This window comes from Gouania willdenowi, chromosome 24 (assembly GCF_900634775.1).
Source record: "Gouania willdenowi chromosome 24, fGouWil2.1, whole genome shotgun sequence".
In the NCBI taxonomy this organism is placed as follows: Eukaryota; Metazoa; Chordata; class Actinopteri; order Blenniiformes; family Gobiesocidae; genus Gouania; species Gouania willdenowi.
Window position 1 is genome coordinate 11,432,932 of NC_041066.1, and position 6,753 is coordinate 11,439,684.

Below are 6,753 nucleotides of genomic sequence, written 5' to 3' on the forward strand. Positions count from 1 at the left end.
GTTTGCTGCATCTATACTGTTTGATAGATTCAACAGTAGATCATTTATAGAGAACATTGTTAAACAAACGTAAATTCAATCTGAAATATGTAAATGTATTAACACCGCTTTTATTTCTAAAATAGCCTTTTTACGCAGGTGCAACGCCAACCTCTCCAAGCACATTATTCCTACTATTTTCCACATGCAAATGTTTTATCAGCCTTCAGACATTTAACGATTATGTAATGTGCATCTTATTATTGTGAAGCTTGGGATACTTTTATGCGTGTCAAATTACGCACAGCAACATTCTTTCAAACACTGATGACCAAGTTAAACATGACATTCTTTGATATAAGTGAAAGGGGTGCAGTGTTTTTTTTTTTTTTTTTTTTTGTTTTTCCATCAGCGGATTAAATGCACGTTATTTTTTTCTGTGTTAAGCGGCGATGAGTCTGACAAACATGGGATTCCGAAGTGCGATATAATATTATATGTGTTACTTTATCTGATGAAATAATGAGTTTACTGCTACTGCGTAAAAAAAAAAAAAAAAAAAAAAAAAAAAAAGCCAACTACTGAAGAAATGAATGTGTTTTTGATGTATAAATGCGCTGTAAGAGTGCAATACAACATTTTTGTGTACGCGTAAAGAGCGCACCTCCACTCATAATCCCCGTTCGGTCAGAAAAACGTACAAAGTTCGCTTTTTACATGTTTATTTTCTCTTTTTATTTCTAATCAATGACTTTTATCTTCATTTTCCCACTTGTAACACATCACTCTACATACTCTGGCGTTTAATCCATGGCACAAAAAACCCCGTTTGCAATATTATTTGAAGAGATGACAGCGACTGTCAGACTACAATTTATTTCTTACTATTTATGTGATTTTAGCGAAACATTTGAACGCGGCTAAACACACATTTTAACCAGTGTAATTTACATCAGGTGACCGTTAGAAAATATGGATCCACTTTGGTATCAGAAGGTACTTATTTCTCACTTTACCCTGGAGAGTAATTTATATTGACTCAGTTTGACTAAAACATTTCATTTGTGTTGCACTGAGCGTAGTGCGTTAATTATTATTATTATTATTATTATTATTATTATTATTATTATTATTATTATTATTATTATTATTATTATTATTATTCAGGTGAATAATAGTGTATTTAAAAGTAAAATGCAACTTGTTGAATCCCTATGTTCCCCTATGGCTCCGCTTTTTTGAAACATATTTTCCCCTTAGATTAATTTGTTGCGCGCATAAATCTCTTTCTTTCTCCTTTTTTTTTTTTTTTTTTTTTTTTTTTTTAAACCCAGCGCACAAACAGGATCCCAAAGTACTTAACGAGAAAATCTTATTTTCCACATGCCCCAGCGCCGGGTGCCAAAAAGGAAAAGGCGAGTCTCTTTTCCATGTCGCAAGCAAGTGTTTTTTGGGTTTTTTTTTTTTCTTCTTTTCTGCTTGTTTTTAAATATAGGAGCAACGAATTGCATCGAAGTCAGCAAAGTTTAGTGTCTGGAGTGGCTTTTCCAAAGCAGGTGTCCCGGCCCCTCTGTGCTCCCTCTCTGGCCTGTGGCTGGGTTTTGGCCTCGCGCTCCCTTGGGTGCGCGCACTGGGTGGAAAAACATGGCTGGGGACACTAAAGATACGCGTGTTTGGAAACGGAAGCCTCGGATGAGGTGTAGGGGAAACATGTTGGTGAACACTGGGCTGCTCTTATCGCGGCCCTGTCCAGGTGGATCTGCCTGTGGATTCATCCGTCAAACAAATAGATATGACACCCCCCCCCACCCCCACCCACCCACCATACCGACCCGCCCCACCCCCGCGCCCAATGGGTCGAATGCATGCGGCACACCTCGATGCCCGAGACCGTTTGTGCGCCCTGACATGTGCGCGATGATTCCTGAATTTACTGACATATTTATTAGAGCTGTGCTGAAATGCACAATGAGGGGGAGGAGGGAGGGGGAGGGAAAACAATAAACCTAACAGGGCTGTTGGAAAGGTATTTATGGAGCGCGTAAAAGGGTGTGTTCAGAGATTGTTCCTTCCATATTATTATTATTATTATTATTATTATTATTATTATTATTATTATTATTATAGCAAAAACGTGTCAAATATTTGCCGGAATGAAAAAAAAAAAAAAAAAAAAAAAAAAAAGCCCCTCTATCAGATAATGAGTTGATGCTTCTGCAATAGTTTAGTTTCTCTTTCTTTTTCTTTTTTTTTTTTTTTTTTCAGACATTTGGAGAAAGTATAGAGAGAGAAAGATGGAGAGAGAGAGATGATGATGATGGTGGTGGTGGTGGCGCTAAAAGCTGTTTTGTTCCAGAAAGGTCTGTGGGTCCCTGAATAAAAAGGTTCAGAATCGCAGAGAAGAGAAGATGAGGATGTGATGGAGTGAGTGATGAGTGAGTAGGAGTCTATTAAAGTCCCCGTGGGGCCTCAAGTCCAGGTCTTAATGTTTTCAGCTTTCACTATATTAAACTGGGGCTGCATTTAGGAAAAATACGCATCTGTTTTCATAGGGTGGAGGTAAAAGCCATTTATATAGAATAACAATTCATATTTATTCAAGGTATAGGAAACGAAATAACAGGAATTTGCATTTATGTCATTTCATTTTATTAGTAATATTACTTATTGGCCGCCACAATGGCGTTAACTGGCACAGGATGCCCCCCCCCTCACCCCATGACCTATATCCCTATTTCTAGGCTACAAGTTGTAGCCTAATACTAAGGAGACCTCTCTCTCTCTCTCTCTGTGTGTGTGTGTGTGTGTGTGTGTGTGTATGTGTAAGGGGTGGAAGTGGGGAAGGGGGTGTCATTTCAGCCATCCCTCGAAATGAGCCACACACACGCACACACACACACACACACACACACACACACACACACACACACACACACACACACACACACACACACACACAAATTCAAATGTGCTGTATTTGCATGAACAGGCATGAGTCCTTTGCTGCAACAGCAATTGTACGACACCATGTAAAAACAGTGTAATAGTGAAATCTGATGAGGAGCCCAAACCTAACGCTGACTAGATAAAACAGACATGATGTTGACAAGAAAATTGACATATTTTCTAAATGGGCAAGATTGTTTTCTTCTGCATGTTTACCTTACAGGTAATCCCACATTTTGCTGTTTTTACAGCAAAATATGCTAAATATATCATTCAGTGTGTTTACAACTAAAGCCATTTTGATTGATTTATTAATATTTATTTGTTCTTGGCTGTCATCCAACATATACAATTCAATACAAAGAATAAACATTCATTTAAACAACCCAAAAATGAGATGGGTTGAAGCAGTATCTGCTTATTGGAGCCCATCCCCAAACAGCTTTATATATATATATATATATATATATATATATATATAAAACAAACAATAGAAACAACTCAATAACAGCGCTGTTCATCAGCTTATCAATATAGAAAACAGTAAGACACTGATAGTATTAGCAGATACAGATGTTTAGCTGTAGGTCAGAAACAATGTGATGTGACAAATAATAGGAGCAGATGAGGCTCTCGCTCGCTCTCTATTGAGAAACCTGTTTGCTCCGATAATAAATGAGTTCCAACCTTGCATGTCCACATATAATAGGCAATTACAAGAATACTGCTCAGTGAGGCTGATGGAAATATGGCTTCATCAAACTCATTAAAAACACTGACATATTCAAAGACCCTGGTAAATACTCTTGGCCATACATCATTATATTTGGGAGTTTAAAATTTGATCTACAAAAAAAAAAAAAAAATGAAATGAAATAAATACTAGATGTTCTGTCTCTATTGTGCCAACATGCCTCACTGATTACCAAAATCAGTGTTTGTGACAGGAGGTAGGGTAAAGACAACAAAAATGATCTCATACGCACACACACACACACACACACACACACACACAGAGAGAGAGAGCCTTGGAGGTGAACGGACGTGCAGGGAAATTGCCTGAAACTGTATTAAGCCTGACGTCCTTAAAACAAACAATGGCACCATGAAATAAGGGCTTATGTGCTCAAAGTCAAAGAGCCCCCTCAGCAACTCTCCATGTTTATCTCTGCCTCCGTCTGACACACACACGCACACACACACACACACAGAGGGTGTGTTTCTTGGGGGTTACGCACACTCACGCTCGCAGCTTGGTTTGGGAACCAACTTTGTTCCTATGAACTCTCACCTGTCAACATGGAGCAGAGGACTTTACTTGGTAAACAGAAAAGGACTTTAGCTGTTTACTTCGGGCACTGAATTTGTCTGTGTTATTCACTGCTACACAACAGCCAGTGAGTGCTTTTCAAGGCCAGGTTAAATCCACGGCAACCTCTTCAGTAATGAGACAACGTCGTTTTCCCCCCCCCCATCTTCATTCAAATATATGATAAACATACTTGTATGATGCCTATAAATAAAGCAACATTAAACAGTCCCTTTCTTCCTTTTTTATTTCCATTGCCCTCACCCTTCTGTCTTTCTATTGCGAATAGAAAAAACAAAAGCAGGGAGGGCAGCAGATAAGCAGGACTCTGTTTTCGCTCCTCTGATCAGCTGTAATTACATTATTTAGCGTGGAGGTAAGCGGACCTCCCCGGGGGGTTGAATTATACTCGACTCACTCCATGTCATAAAATAAAATGACATGGAAAAGAGAATTTATCCTTCAATAACAGATAACATATCAAAGGGGTGGTTGAATGAAATCTAGACACAGACACATACACACAAACATAAATGGATAATAATGTAAGGGCTGTGATGGACAAGGACAGCGAGCGTCTAATAAAACACAAGTTAATGAGTTTTTAATACCTGCTATGACTATGTGCTTGGTTAACAGACACACAGACACTTAAACAGCTTCGTCGATTAGACTCCAGCGTTAAAGAGTAATTCGTGCCCGGCTACGTTTCCCCAAATTACCATAAAGAGAGGCATCTGCAGAGTATACGAGGTGATATGCACCAGGCTTACGTGGCTTTCTCACCATGCAAATCACTCTAGTTAATAGTTGAGCTCTCTGCTCTCCTGTTACAGCAGCACACATTCACACTTCTTCTACCTGTTGGCACCCTCTCGTCTGGTTTATGTATCCCCGTGACCTCTGACCTCAGGTCAGGACGTCTTTGCCTGCTTCGCCCAGCAGGCGCGCTCACCCCAGGGTGACCTGAGCCTGACCTTTTACAACAGGGCACACAAGGCCGCCCTAGGGGAGGTCTGGAGGAGTGTAACAGTAATAAGCCTGCCTGTAAACGCACGTGTGCACACGGACTGGGCTAAACTTACATTAGGAGTGGGATGTCTTCCATAGACCAAAGAGATAGTTGCTTAATTTGTTAGATTGTGATGGGGATTTATACTCTAATACACACGTGTCAAACTCAAGGCCCGGGGCCAAATCTGGTTCTCAACTGTTCTAACCCTGGGAGCCACATTTTGCCACGGTCAATAAATCGCCACCCGCTTTTTTACTTTTTTTTTAAATTTTTTTAGAATTCAACCAACTTAATTTTTTTTTTCAAACAATATATAATCTTTTCTTAAAACATACATTTATATACAGTATTTTCCCATGCAACATGCATTTCACAGCACACTTATCAAAAGAAAAGTTTCTTTCAAGATAAAAGACAAGTCTAACATGAGAGGAATTATGTATTTATTCATTTTTGACTAGCTGTCCGCGACCCACCCAGTACAGGTCCGTGACCCACTTTTGGGTCACGAACCACCAGTTGAGAATCCCTGCTTTAGAGCAAAAAAAAAAAAAGTCAGAGAAACCATGAATCATTGTGTAAATCTACATATCTCAACTCTAATACACAAATTCAATGAAACTCCACAATATTAGAAGAGACTCACATTTTCTCCGTGCTTATATCACATGATGGCAGTCATTTTTAACCTGGAAATGTTAAAAGAACTAAATTTTTCCCAAATCCTGCAATTTTCATCAAGTTATTCCACAAAAATTCTCCACATTACATAAAAATGGGTCACAAAATCAAATAAACTAGAAGTAAAGATCCTGCAGGGAATGCAATCTGTCACTTATTGCTTTGATTTTATCAGTGCCACATACATTTTATCATTTATTTATACGTGGAAGCGCAAACTAGAGCACAATAATGATTAAGTTACTAATTTTCCCGCTTTAAAAATCTGTGGCCCACTTAAGATGAACTGCTCCGTATTTGGCCCGTGAACTGAACTTAGTTTAACACCTCTGTTCTAATGAAATGTTAAACTGTCTGAATTTAAGATGAAAAACAACATTTATTTACTTAATAAGGTTTTGTTAACCAACTAAATGTAACCTTTAAAACAGGAGCTTATTCCAAATATTGACTGAAATTAGAAAACTCATACGCTCTGACTACTTTGACACCAAAAATGATTTCAACCATGCATTAAACTGCATTACAGTGCAGTAAATTATTGGTATAAGGTTTATATCTGTACTTATGTGTAATTAATTAGAGTAGCTGCACCATCCATCCTCAATTGGGCCACAAGTGGACAGGCTCTAAAAAGCAGGTTAAAAACAGTTCAAATAAATGCATACAGACACTCATACGCAAAAAGAAAAAAAACAAAAAACCCCTTTGAACACACACTCACTAATGCACATATACACATGCACAGGCAGTGGTGTCTGCCAGCACTCCCATAAATCACAGCGGGGCTGGTGCGGAGGGCAAGGTGCACCTTGCGTACGTC